The sequence below is a fragment of the Halichoerus grypus genome, chromosome 1, assembly GCF_964656455.1.
Source record: "Halichoerus grypus chromosome 1, mHalGry1.hap1.1, whole genome shotgun sequence".
In the NCBI taxonomy this organism is placed as follows: domain Eukaryota; kingdom Metazoa; phylum Chordata; class Mammalia; order Carnivora; family Phocidae; genus Halichoerus; species Halichoerus grypus.
In genome coordinates this window covers 50,785,770-50,801,404 of record NC_135712.1, presented here as the reverse complement: position 1 = coordinate 50,801,404, position 15,635 = coordinate 50,785,770, and positions in this window count along the sequence as shown.

Below are 15,635 nucleotides of genomic sequence, written 5' to 3'. Positions count from 1 at the left end.
CATAAACCAAAGATTCCTAAATGGATTTTGAGAAGATATCACATGCAGTGTATTTACATATTTTTTAGAAAATAATACAAATGGTCTAGTTAGCTCAGTCTGTGGTTGAGCTTACAATCTGTCTAATGTGTGCTTGCTTTTTTTGCCTGGAAAGTCAATTTACTTCTCATTTAGAAAGCAGGTTGGCTAAAGGAACAGAGAATTGCAGATACACAGGCTGTATTGAAACAGGGTTTATTAACTTCACATTTTCTCAGCAGAAAGCCTTTCTACTGTTGTGAAAAGAATAAAATCCAATACATAACTTTGGAAGCATTTTCTTATAAGCCTCCACCATGAGCAGTTCATTTGTCTCAGAGGGAAATTGAGCTTTGTATTGGAAAATGTTACTGGAATGTATTCAGTTTCTACGTTTCCTATGCTTTGATCTGGAAATTTGAGATAGTATAATGTATTAACTAAATCTAATAGTCAATCATATGTGTATGTTTTAAAATATGAAACCATTTTATTTCATAATCACAAGTATGTGATCATAGAAATCAAACAATGGATAAAGGAAACCACAGAAGATGATTCAACTGAAAAGAAATCCATCTAATTAAAAATAATTATAATACTTTTCAAATGCTCCCAGACATGTTAGTTTTTATCTTAAAAAATGGGATTTCAATCTGAACTTTTTTTTTTTAAAGAGTTTATTTATTTATTTGAGAGAGAGAGAGAGCACAAGCAAGGGGAACGGTAGAGGGAGAGGGAGAAGCAGGCTCCCCACTGAGCAGAGAGCCAGACCCACCTGGGGCTCGATCCCAGGACCCAGAGATCATGACCTGAGCCGAAGGCAGACACTTAACCGACTGAACCATCCAGGTGCCCCTCAATGCTGAATTGATATATTTCATTTTTCCATAAAGACATACCACTTGTAGCTTACAAATAAATGAGAAGGGTTGACTGAAACACTAGACCTCAGTTCTCTGATTTTTGAACCCTATTACCTGCAGAATATTATTTTTCTAAGTTTATTACAGTGAAAATAAATAAAAGGAACCTCATTAAAATGGAGTCCAGAAGCCCTGAAGGAGGGAGCTCTTATACACCTTACCCTTAGAAGGAAACCTAGTATACCCCAATAGGAAAAAAATCTTACTTTACATACCTCAGTAGGAGGAAGGAAGAATTAATTCCTCCTTGTCCAGCAATAGCTCTGCCAGTAAGAAACCTTCTCACTCAGCCAATGAGAAGCTGTAACAGCCCCCAGCTTACTTATTTCCCCTTTAAAAGCAAGCCTTTTTGTCCTCTGTTCTCTGGATTTGCCTATTGTTTACCATAGTCATCCTGAATTGCAATTCTCTGCTATTCCCAAATAAACTGATTTTGCTAGTAAGAAGTTCACTCTAAGGCAAATAATAACTACCATAAGAATGGAAACAGACCAAATTTCCATAAAAAAGAGAATGGTTACATTTGGTATTTATATACCATTGAATACTAGAAAGAAAAGCAAAGAAAAACATTAAATACAGCCATACACATCAATATGAATGGATGGATCTCTACCACATAATATGTTTTTTTACCACATAATACTAAAGAACATAAGCCAACAGCAGAATACATACACTATAACCCAATGTACACAAGCTTCATGAACATGAAAAAACTAAACATTATGTTGTCCAGGAGTGCATAAATATGTTAAAAATAACAAGAAAAGGAAGGAAATGATAAGCAAAGAATTTAGAATAACAGTTACAGCTGGGGAAGAATGAGAAAATTTAACCTTGGGTGCAGGGAGGTAGGTGGGAAATGCAATAGAAAGACTTAAAAGTAGTGGTAATATTTTTAATTTAAGCCTTCTATAGATTCTTATTTTCATACTATTCTTTAACCCATGTTCTTTTTTATTTGTGATAAATACCACATTTTTTTCTTAAAACAAAATTCAGAGCAACCCAAAGAAACCTAACTTTTAAAGCCAATTTGAGTTAAGTCCATGTCTCTTCTCTAAAGGCCTGCTAAAGGGTGCAACTCAGAATAAATTGTTACTGTCTTTTACAAATCATAATCCTCTTTAGCTGAAGTATTTAGGAAAGTAAACTCTCTAGCCTGGTTTCCAGTCACTGTAATAAGTCAGTCACCTGCATTCCTTATATATTGAAAGGATACAACTGTGCATTTTTCACTTTATGCAACAATGTTTGGAATCTATGTTACTTTATGGTAGTTTTAGGGTTTCCACCTTCACTTCCTGGTTTTTGAAATATTTCCTTAGGTGTCTCACTCTCTTAGAACTAGGCTTTTTTTTTTTTTTAATTTTAATGAGATAAGTATAAGCTTTTGAATCTCAGCTCTCCTATTTTTTTCAATTGTTTGAAGTCTCTGAGCCACAATTTAATTATCATTAAAATGATAATGCACACCTCTTATGGTATTTGAGCAGATAAAAAAATATAAAAATTTCTATCATAAAACCTAGAAATTAAGAGCTACTAAATAGAATTTACTCTTTATTTCTTTTTTCTTGTTTCAACTTCAAGTCCACTCTTCTGGCTAGACCCAGGGGGGTGCTCTCACTTGTTTTGTTTTGTTTTTTCTTCTGTGCATTTCATTTTTCCTTTAGTATCCCTGATCTGGAGCTCCAGTTTCTAGAGTATTTTTTCTTCCTTTTATTTTCAATTTACCCATTCTTTTAATAGCAATCTAGTTTCCATCCCTCCCTCTGTCTCTCTCTCTCTTTTTTCCAAATTTACTTTTTTTTTCCTGAACTATTCCCTACCCACCTGACCAAATAGGTTGAAGTTTCTGTTTTGCTATATTACCTCATTGCTGCTGCTATGTTGGTAGGTGCTCTCATGAGTCACAAATAAGATAAATATGTAAGGAAACCCTCATTTATCCTTTCCTGTTAATTATTGCAGTTATTCTCTGATGACCATTGCCAGCTTGAACACACACAAATCCATTATGTTAAGTAAATAGTAATTTTATTGTAAGTAGGGGCTTTTTTTTGGTCAAGTAAAACTTTAGAATTTATTCACTGAATACATGTTGTAAGAAATTTGAAGATCAGGGTATTGTTTACACTTAGAAAGCAGAGATCTTATTTCAGTATTGCTTGGTGTTACATCTTAAGACTAGTTGGATTGTTTCTTCCCCCAAAAAGCATACTCAAATTACCAAAACGGAATTAATCTTTCTGTGGGCATAGAAAGAATCAAGATTTTCTATCATGTTTAAAATTCAGGAGAGACACCTTCAGAGCCTTCCACATAGTTTAAAATTAGCCAGCAGTACATTTTTGCATATAGTACTGTAGACATGTATAGATAAAATATGTTTTGTTGGTATTTAACGCTCCTGTTCATAAGAAATCTCTAATGTCTTTATGGATATATATAGCTTATATGGATAGTTTATATCACCGATACATCATTATTTTGACACATACTAAGGCAATTACTTGTGTTTGTAAGCTTTTTAGGCTTATTCATATGTAATGAGTAATGAATGACAGAAGAAACTCAGTATTTTTAAGCTTCCAAGCATTGAGCATAAAAAAATATATTTGCCTTAGACCATAGAGCTCCTAAACTTTGTGCTATATAGGAAGGTAGAAAATTACAATAGGAAGAAAGACAAAGTTAGGTAGCTATGGTGTGGCAGCCTGCCAAATAGTTATGATAAGCCCGTACTGTTTACCATGCAGCAAATGAAACAGCATTCTGCAGTGTACAGAAGCAATTAGGGAGTGTTTCCCTAAGCTACTCCAGTCAGCCCTATGTTGAAGAGATAAAATAATATCTAGGATCACTCTCATTAAAGAACCCCTAAACTAATGAGATGTATTACTAATACTATATATATTGAGGTTTTACTTGAAAAATTTTGTATTTTCTTATTTACTTGTTAAGCCCAGAAAGGATTATGCCTCAGAACACAGTCACCATGAAAAGACCATATAAAAACAAGTGAAATAAAGGTACTAAATATTTAATTGATATTCAAACTTACTCAATGTAACCTTAGTTTTAGTTTTATATATGAATTCCAAACAAGAAACATTTTTCAGAATCAAAAGTGTGAAAATTAATACTAACATTAGCTTCTCTTTTATTGAATTAAAATTCTATCATTTTATTATTTGCTTTTAGAAGTTTCTATGTGACCAAAAACAGTTACATAATACAAGTGACATGGCTGGGTTTCTCTTACATTGGTTTATTCTATTCAATCATAAAATGGAATCCTATTATAGAAAAAGAGTTAATCAAAGTCCGTGAACAACACATACTTAAGCACAAATACATAAAAAGTAATATAATTTAGTTTCTACTCTATGGAGATTCAAGTTCTTTTAAGCAGATGAAATAACTGGAAGGAAAAACAAAACAAAACTTGAGAGCAGAATAGGTAAAATTTATTGTTTCATAGAGTTAATAAATATTCTAAAATTTTAGCAAAGGAAGAGATGGCTGTAGCTGGAGCAATAGGGTGAGGCTTCATAAAGGGAAAATGGTTGGATTTCATGCAGAAGTCCTAGTACAGTTAGGGAAGGAGATATGGGTCATTGCTACTTGTTTGGAAAGAACATGAGTATAGGCACAAAGGTAGAAGGTGTCTAACGAGGAGGGCAGGAGGGAGGCAAATAGAAATTCCGAACTGTTTGAAATGGAATAGCTCTATGGTGAGTAGAATAGTGTTCCCCCAAAATGTCCATGTCCTTATCCCCAGAACTTGTGAGTATATTAGGTTATACTAATATAATTTCATCTACAAGATGAAAGATTGTAGATGAAATTAAGGAATGCTAATTAGTTGACCTTAAAATACAGAAGTTATCTTGGATTATGTAGAACAGCCCAGTGTACTCAAAAAGGTCTCTAAAAGTCAACAAGGGAAGCAGAAGAGTCAGAATATCCGAGAGGAAGATGTAAGCTCAGAAGCAAGAGTGGGGGGCACCTGGGTGGCTCAGTCGTTAAGCGTCTGCCTTCGGCTCAGGTCATGATCCCAGGGTCCTGGGATCGAGCCCCGCATCGGGCTCCCTGCTCCGCGGGAAGCCTGCTTCTCCCTCTCCCACTCCCCCTGCTTGTGTTCCCTCTCTCGCTGTGTCTCTCTCTGTCAAATAAATAAATAAAATCTTTAAAAAAAAAAAAAAGAAGCAAGAGCGGAGTGTTGAGATATGAGTAGGGCTCAACCTCATTTGCAGGCTTTGAAAATGGAGTAAGAGATCACCAGTTAAGGGACATGAGCAGCCTCTAGAAGCTGGGAATGGTAAGGAAAAAGATTAATCCCCTAAAGCTTCCAGAAAGTAATGAAGCTCTGATGGGACCTTTACTTTAGCTGATTAAGACCTGTGTAATTCTTCTAACCTACAGTCATGTCAGATAATAAGTTTGTATTGCTTTATACCATTGTGTTTCTGATAATTTGTCCTAGACAAATTATCTGAAAGCTTGAAAGCTTAGCTAGTCACCATCCCAAGTGTAAGGATCAATACTCAAATGAAGAGAACCATATTTTGTTAATGGTGTGAAAAATGGACTTCAATAGACTATAAGGAGAAAAATATGCATTTTCAAGGAAAAAAATTACTGGGGGCAAAATAGATGAGAGTGACATGTCAATGATGGATATAATATTTTTGCAAATTAGAGAAAATGACAAAACATAAGGTAATGTTACTTCAGTTGTTCTTCAATACCATTTTTATTAGAGTTATCAGAAATTACCAGAAAGTTTGGATTAACATATAATATGAAAATGTAATGTGTTGATAAAAATATTTTATTGAAATAAGTGGAATTTCAGATACATACATATCATGTGCCTCATAGCACAACAAATGTGTCTTCTAAAATGTATACATATATGTATTTCACTTTTATTTTTAAAAGGCATAACCATGAAAGATAAAGTAATGATGGTTTGAAAAGTATTTTTTTAGGTTAGAAATAATAAAATCAATTCATAATTATTTTCCTTTGATGATAAACTTAGGTTACCATGTACATAATTTAATCACTTAAACATAATCTACCTAATGACTATACTTAAAAATATCACGTCGTACAAACATAGACTTATAGCTAAACCAATTGTGGATCCATCTTCAATCCACTGTGGTTTATCCCTTAGTTAACAACAAATGCTTCATGAACTAAAAGTAACTCTTTGGAGTTTTTGTTGTTGTCCTTGTTTGCAAATTGTTTTAATGGATACTGGACTTTTATCTGGTTTATTTCATTCTTCAGATAGACCCCAAGGACATTTTGAGACTCTGTTGTATTAACAAATGAGTATTTCAGACCACTAATTCTCAGGGTCTTTCAATAACTGTGAAATTCCTATCTATAGAGTCAGTTGTTCCATTATATCTCTGGGAATAGAAACAAGTTGTTATAATGAACATTGGCATGTAAACTTCAATTTTTTATGCCTTCCATTTCATAGTCACCTATTTTAATACCAGTTCCATAGTAAACACTTCAGTGACAAAGATATGTGTTCAAAGGGGAAGAACTTCTTGATTGAGGAAAGGGGAATAAAGCTTCTAAACATGTGTATCATAGTCACATCTCATAATGAATTACATTACTTTTATTTCCTGTAGAACTATATATTTATGCATGAAAAATAAACATTCACAGCTACAAGAATGTGTTATTTAGCAGTTATGGTTTTTTATAAGTAGTGTAAACTGCATAATTGTTGAATATCACTTTTAGCGTTCAGTTTCTTCCTTTTTTATTTCTTCACTGCTGTTCTCTTATACTCTGAAAATGTTAATATTTACCAATAAAAAGATGGAAGCTCCTAGACACCAGGTCTTGAAATAATAAAAAAAATTGATTCAATTTGCCTAAAAGAAATAATAGGATTTATATACCATCTTCTTTCCAACTACAAAGTATCAATGGGATGAACACCAAGAGACATTTATATATCCAAATTGAAATATACAGGAAGGTTAATAAGGAGGTTTCATATAAAACTATTTCTTGTTTTTTTTTTTTTTAATTTATTTATTTGAGAGAGAGAGTGGGAGAGAAAGAGAGAGCACAAGACGGGGGAGCGGGAGAGGGAGAAGCAGACTCCCTGTTGAGCAGGTAGCCCGATGCGGGACTCGATCCCGGGACTCCAGGATCATGACCTGAGCCGAAGGCAGTCGCTTAACCAACTGAGCCACCCAGGCGCCCACTATTTCTTGTTTTATTTCTGGCTGCACCGTGAAATGTTTCTTACGACATCTGGTCTGAGGATCCTGATGATCAAAACTATTTTCATAATAACACTTAGGTGTTACTTGCCTTTTTCGCTTCTTTGACACTTGCACTGATGTGCCAAAGCAATAGTGGGTGAAAGTGATGTAATAAATCTGAGCAACAGCACTAAACCGTGATAATGGTCACTTGCAGAAAAATAAAATGCTAACTTCGCTTAAGATAAACGAGTAATATTTATTCATTTGATATATAAAAAATTAAATGCACCTTTTTTTAAAAGTACAGATTTTTAATAAAATACTTTTTGCAACAAAATGGGAGACAAATTGTGGTTATTCAGATTTCAGAATTTGGCAGATCTTATCTTAAAAATAAAGTGAGCATGCCACTTCAAGGAAAACAAGTTACATTATATTAAATGATAAAATTTAAGCTTTTAACAGAAAATTAAAATTTTAGAAAACTTGTATCTGTCACTATGATCTTGGCAGCTTCCCAATTCTTAAAGAATTTTCCAGTTAGGTCAGTGGTGACATTAACAGATGTAATTTTCAAAACATATTTTTAAATGAAAAGTGATAACATTTGGAACTATGTGATTCAGTGAATCAATATTTTCTAAATGATCAGTCCATGGTGCTCCAAATCATTCATGTAATAAAATATTCCTTCAGAGTGCAAATTACACCAAGGGATGTTAATGATGAGCTTTCAGATTCCACATTGCAACCTATCTTTAAGAAATTACATGTTGTCTGGTATAGTATAATAAAAGAATACCCACTATTATCTAAAAAAACTATTAAAATACTTTCCTTTTACTAACTATATATCTGTAGGAACCCTGCTTTTTCTCATTATTTCAATCTGTGAGAAAATTGTTCTCTTCTACTAAGTCAGCAGTTAAAGATATTTACATAAATGTAAATCTGTGCTGCTTATCTCTTTTTATTTTTTTGGAATTATAGTTATTTTTTATTTTCTAAGCTATCAGTTTTCATCAAAATATAACAGGTTTTATATCATTGTTAAATGAACTAAAATTAAATATTTAATATTTTATTAACTTTATTATTTTAATATGAAAAAATGTTAGTAGATATATCCACGTTAAGAAAAATCTCTTTGAGAAGCTAAATAATTTTTGAGAAGAGAAAAATATTTGAGAGGAGCAAATTGTTTTTTTATTTTTTTCCCGAAGTATTTGTTAAGTTTCACAGAAGTTCAGTTTGAGGTAATTGAGCTATACATATTTTGCTTTATCATTTTGCTTTATATATAAACTATATTACACATTAAAGAAAGTTTTAATGAGAGAAGGTATTTTAGGGTCTTTCGGGGAAGAGTTTATTATCACGACACTTCCTCTCTTAAGGGGAATGACTGAGAAAGCAGATAGTCCACATTGCCATTGACAGCCACCTTGTAACCAGCCTTGGAATAAAGCTGAGTATTGAAAAGCAAGCACTTATTAATTCTAATAATGTACTTGTATATTCTAAATGCAGAATTTTATGATATGAACATAAAGACTATAATATTATTTCTTCCTTTCAGATGCTTATACTTTACTTAATATTATTTCATTGGCTAGAAAATATGGTACGGTATTGATAAAAGAGATAAATGCAGTTATTCTTTTTTTTTTCTAGATCTCCAAAAGACCAGTTTTGACATTTCACTCTAAAGTATGTTTGCTGAATTTTTAAATTAAAGAAATCTTATTATATTGAGGAACATATATATGTAACTTAAGAATTTTTTTAACTTTGAATAAATGTTGAACTTCATTAAATGATTTTCCCACTAATTGAAATGATTATATGGGTTATCTCCTTTATTTCATTCACTCCACTGTGGTGGATAGTAAAACTGATTTTTTTTAATGTTAAACCAATTTTGCTTTCCTGGAATTAACCCAATTTAGTCATAACATATTACTATTTTAAATATATTTTTGAGTTTACTTTGTTATTTTGTCAAGTATTTTTCAAGTATGTTTATGAATGATGACCTACAACTAATTATTCTTGTGATATCCTTGTCAAGATTTATTTTTGAAGTTAACTTGTCCTCATAAAATAGAGAAGTGGTCCTTTTCATATTTATGGCAAGAATTTGTGTAAGCTTTTTAAAATTAAACTTGTTTTAAGATTGTAAAATTACAGGGAGTTATAAGAAATAATGCAGAGAGATTCCATGTATCCTTTGCGAGTTTACCACCATGGCAGCATTTTGTAAAACTATACAATATCACAATCAGGATATTGGCATTGATACAATAAAGACACAGAACAATTCCATCAATAAAATAATACACTGTGTTATTTTTCTGTATTCACACCACATCCTTCCTAACCCATTCCTGACTTCTGGATACCAGTAATTTGTTCTTTATTTCTATAATTTTATATTTTAAAAATGTTATATAAATGGAATAATGAAATATGTAGTTGGCTCTTTTTTTTTAGAGAGGGAGAGAGAGATGGGGCAGAGGGGCAGAGGGAGGGGGCTCCACACCCAGCACGGAGCCCAATGTGTGATTTTGATCTTACAACTCCGAGATCATGACCTGAGCTGAAATAAAGAGTCAGATGCTTAACCCACTGAGCCACCCAAGCTCCCTTGTAGTTGGCTTTTTCAATCAGCATAATTCTGTGGAAATTCATCCAGGTTATTACATCTGTCAATAGTTATTTCTTTTTATTACTGGGTAATGCTATGTGGTGTAGATGTACCGTAGTTTGTTTAGCCATTCACCCACTGAAGGACATTAGATAGTTTTTAGTTTGGAGCTAATATGAATAAAGCCATTGTGAATATTTGTGTATAGGACTTTGTGTGAACATAATGTTTTCTTCTGTGGCCATTTCTGTGTCACATGGTTTGCCTACTCTTATTTTTGTTTTTATTGAGATAGAATGTATATAACCATATTAAAATGTACAGTTCAGTAACATTAGTGCATTCACAATATTATGCAAACTTTATGTAGTTCCAAAACATTTCATCATCGCCAAAAGAGACCTCATACCTATTAAACAATTACTCTTTGCCCCTCTTTACTACAAGCCCTGACAACCACTAGTCTGCTTTCAGTCTCTATGGATTTAACTATATTGGGTATTTTATATAAATGGAATCATATAATATGTGACCTTTTGTGTCTGGCTCCTTTCACTTAGCATAATATTTTTGAGGTTCATCCATACCATAACATGTATCAGTACTTCATCTTTTTAGGTCTGAATAATTTCATTATACAGATATACTACATATTACTTATACATCCATTTGATGATGTATTTTTTGGCTATTGTGATTAGTGCTACTGTTAATATTTGTACACAATTATTTGTTTGAATACCTGTTCTTAATTCTTTTGAGTATCTCAAGAGTGAAATTGCTGAGTCATATGGAAATTCTGTCTTGAGCCTGTTGAGGAACGACCAAATTGAGACAGCATCTGTGAGAGTCTGTGGTGTAGGAAAATTCATATTTACTCCTTAGGTACACCTTTGATGGGTCCTAATCCAAGATAGAGATATTTGTAATAGAGCTCATCCATAACTTATTAGTCCCTAGATTTCAATTTCTGATGCTGATAGCCTCACAAAGCTGCCAAATGTTAATCAGCTTCTTAGATTCTATTAGTCTGTTCCCATTTCACCTGATTCCTACTGAACTGGCAAAAGCCCCCAGGAAAACAATAGCTCTTATGACCTGGACAATCCACTAGGTCTCTACCCCACCCCCAGTCCTGGCCCAGTAAATTTCACTACCTTATAATTAAAAAATAATTTGAAGCAGAGTTTTAAAATATTTTACCCGATTTTTTGCTGCTTTAAGTAAGACTTTCTATGCAAATAATTAGCTTGCCATTAATGAAAGGAAAATATATGCACTATTATTTCATTATTTAATTGCTCTAAGCACTAGAGATTTATTCCAAATGAGTGCATACATCAATTATCTAGAAAGGAAGACTTTTCTATTACAGTGTTTCAACACTTTCCCCTATGCAAAATAAATCATTCATCCCTTCCTTTGAGGTTTATGCTATGCCAGTAACACTTTCTAAACAGTTATCTGCCTCTCTCAGATATCATTTTGCCAATGGCCTTCTATTTCCTCATGATCAATTAACAAAGATGTCTTCCTTGTTCTTTTGGGAACTCTCGAAGTTTTTTCCAACATATTTTTGAATATGTGATTCTCAGAAGTGAAATAATGTTTTCTGCAATCAGTAAAGAGGCATGAGGAAGTTGTACAATAATGGAACAATTCAACACCTTGGCTTTGTTGATGTTTACACAACTATGTGTTTGTCAAAACTCACAGAACTTTACAACAAAAAAGGTGAATTTTACTGTATATAAATTTTAAAAAGTGAATCAAAATGTAATTTGAAGGGAAAAAGAAGCCTATGGAATGTTCTCCTTGAGAAAATACAGACAAAGACTGGCACCCATACTAGCTGTACTCATAGTTACTTCATAGCAAAGTTCAAGGAATATGTTTTATGTCACATATGTTGTCCTGGCAGACTCATTCAATGACCCCTAAGACAATCATTGTGACTTTCTGAATCTCCTCTTCATTGTTCAATCTGCATTGTTCAATCAACATGTAAATTTAAATTTAAAAATTAAATAAATTAAAATTTTAGTTTCTCAGTTACACTAGCCACATTTCAAGTGTTTAATAGGCAAAATACATTAGAGCCCATCATACTGGACAGCGCAGACACAGAATACTGCCAATATCATAGTGCAGTTCTATTAGAAAGCTGTGTTCTAGATAGTTACCTAATTATCCTTAAGAGATAACTCAAAGAATCTATTTTTCCAGGCTTCATCTCCTGGAAATATTTTATTTGAAGTACATATACTATATAAATTATATTAATATATGCTATATAAATTATATTAATATAAATTGTATGTTAAATGTGTGATTACTATAAGAATGTGTTGTAAGTTGAGTGTTAGTTATAAAAACTATTCAAGATATTAATCTGCTTCTTAAAAAGTTTAAGATAATATGATAACAGTTATATACAAATACATGTGCATAGCTCAAGGTAGTTCTCAATGTGAAAAAAGAACAAAAACCTGGTGTCATGAGAATACAGAAGAGTAGGTTTTGTGATCGTAAGAATATAGATGAATCAGTTTTTACCTCATACAAATAGGGGCATTATGGAAGAACTTTGAGCCATAAGGAATGTATGAAATTTAATAAGTAGATTAAATTAAATCCATAGAAAAAAAACAACGAAATGCTTGAGTAAAAAATTCTCAGTGGAAAAAGAAAAAGAGATAGAAGAAAATGTGGAGACCCAGAAAATTGGATACTTTCCAGATTGACTAATACATTGATCTAATCAAAAACATAGATTCCAATTAGGGACAAAGTAAGATAATACTAGAAAGATAGATACAATTATATTTGTGAGTCTTTAATAACCAAATAAGCTCTTTTACCAAATATAATCCTTTTGTAATACAAAGTTTTAAGCAAGAGTGATTAAATTGTGTTGGTGTGCTAAGAGTTAGAATACAACAGCCTGAATGTGGTATGTTAGGGTCTAGTATGGAAATAGAGTGAGTATTACAAAATTGGGACTGGGGGGATGAGGCACAAAACTAATGGCCTGTCAATAGGCATGCAATGGCATGGATAGATGGGAGAGACAACAACACAATTTCATGTAATATCTACCATCACCAAACTCATAATCTTTTCCAAAGGATGTAAAAAGGAGGGATGTGTATAGTAGTGAATTCATCTTAGAGAGACAAATGATGAAATGAGGAAGTAAATATTGTTATAAATAATATTGATCTTTGGGATTTATTGCACCAGCATTTCCATCTATGATGGAAAAAAGTTTTAAAACTCTTAACTGAAAGTAGAAGAAAATTAGATTCCACATAATAATGGCTAATATTTATAGATCACTAAATATTTGGGGTATAAACTTTTTGGACTTACCCATATTTTTAGTTCATTATCATAGCTAAACTTTTAGGTGTGATCGATTGCTATTGATATTTTTAAGGATAAAGAAATTTAGATTAAGATAAGATAAATAATAAAAAATACAGTAACCACATGTCAGAGTTTATTAGAAACATGTTTGATGTCTAATCTGAAGTTCTATGCTTCTACATTTTATGCTTCCCATTGTTCCCTTTAGATCTTTTAGATTGTTCTGACCACATACACGCTTCTTTACTGAATGCAGAAAACATTTCACTTCTGATCATCATATATTCAAATATATGTTGGAAAAAATTTAAGAGTTTATTAGAGGAGACATTAAAAGATTATTTATTTATAAAAATTATGTATAGTTTTGTAAGTTAGAACAAGAGATTAAAAATATTAATGAGTGAACTAATGCACTTTATTATTTATGAGACAGGAACTGACATATTTTCTAATAAGAAGAAGGGGTGCTCTGTAGGTTATGCTTTATGATGGAACAGAAGTGTGGTTGAGGTGAACAATTGTAAAACTATTGGAGAGATCAAGGGAGAACTGTTTTTATTTTTTTTAATTTTTTTTAAAGATTTTATTTATTTATTTGACAGAGAGAGACACAGCAAGAGAGGGAACATAAGCAGGGGGAGTAGGAGAGGGAGAAACAGGCTTCCCGCTGAGCAGGGAGCCCTATGTGGGGCTCGATTCCAGGACCCTGGGATCATGAACCTGAGCCGAAGGCAGACGCCCAATGACTGAGCCACCCAGGTGCCCCAAGGGAGAACTGTTTTTTAGAGGAGGAATTGCTTAAGAGTAGGAATATCAAAATAGCAAAAATGGATTGCAGGTAATGGTTTGGTAAAGACCAGATTTCAGAGTACTTGCTGATAGATTGGAAATAAGATTACAAAATTAAAAAAAAAAAAGTGAAATCAAAGGCAATACAATGTCTTTAATTGAAATATACATATGCATATATAATTATACTATATTACATTATAAATATAATTTTAATGCTAAATATCTGTTATATGCTACTATATTTTATTATAAATAAAATATTAAAATATTGTTTACCAAATTACTAAGAAGTAATAGCATTTACCACAGTATTTGACATGTGACACAGTTATTTCCAATTGTGTCACTAAATTTTCATAAATGAAATGTTTCAGTTGATTGTACCTATGGATGATATAGTTTGGGATCTAGAAAAATGCCTTTTTCCAGAAATTCCAACTCATTAATAAAATACTGAATACTTGTTCAAGATCAACAAGAGTGAAATTCTCTTTGAAAGTCTCTCATTTGCATCTACCATCACACATGATTTAGAATCTTTCAATAGAGCTTATCTTTTATCTTATTCCTCAGTTTAGACAATGTAAATTAACTTGAATTGTTTTTTATAATTCACTTTGATTTTCTATGTTCATATTAGCTGAGGAAACTAACAACATTGAATTTATTCTCGTGGTTTTCCTAATTTATGTACACTGCACATTTTTTATAGATATCAAAATTCATAACTCCTTAAAAATTTGTCTATCTGTAGTGATTCATTTATGTTCAATGGTCCAAAGTTTTAAGCAGCTATATCAAAAGTAATTTTAGTAGCAGCAAAATATTTTAGGTGGATATGTTTGCCCTGTTTCTGAAACTATATACTTGTCTTTATGAAGAGATTCTCTGATATAATACATTCAGCCAATATCAGCAGTTTAATGAAACTAAATAAGGATAAAAAAAAAAAGATTCTACTTCTTCTTAAAAAAATCTGTTCATTAAAGAAACATTAAAATATGATTTTATATTTTCTTTTACTTCAAAAATCTCTGTTGCTTATGTAGGCAATGTTGGATTGAATTACTCTAAATATGCACAAACATTCACAGCTTTTCTATCTGTTCTTTTGGATAATGAATATGAAAGCTTACTCTCTAAACTGCAAAGTGCTATTTAAATATAAGATCTTACTATAAAAATGTCATTTTACAAGTGACAAGGAAACTGCTGTGTGTGTTTACTCTAAGATAAATATTGCAGTTTTCTTTCCTTTTTTTTTCTTTTCAGATCATGGTATTAACCCAGATTATCAATTTTCAACTTAACTGCAAGGAGTTTATTAAGTAAGTTAGTAAATTTTGTATTAGTATCATATGGATGTCATGTGACCTAGATTATTTAAATGTATTTGGCTTTCTTCTATCGTGGATTTAAAGTTCAATAGATTAATGCCTTCTAAAGCTAGTTAATATTTTCTACTTATTTTCTCTACATTCTGTTTTCATTAAGAAGTTTAAACTAAATGATAAAATTTTTATTTCTGTTCCCCTCTCTTTCTTCTTTGGTATATCCTGAAGTTTTCACTAGAGATACTTTAATGATCATTTAAATAGTGGAGTGCCACTGTGCACTATC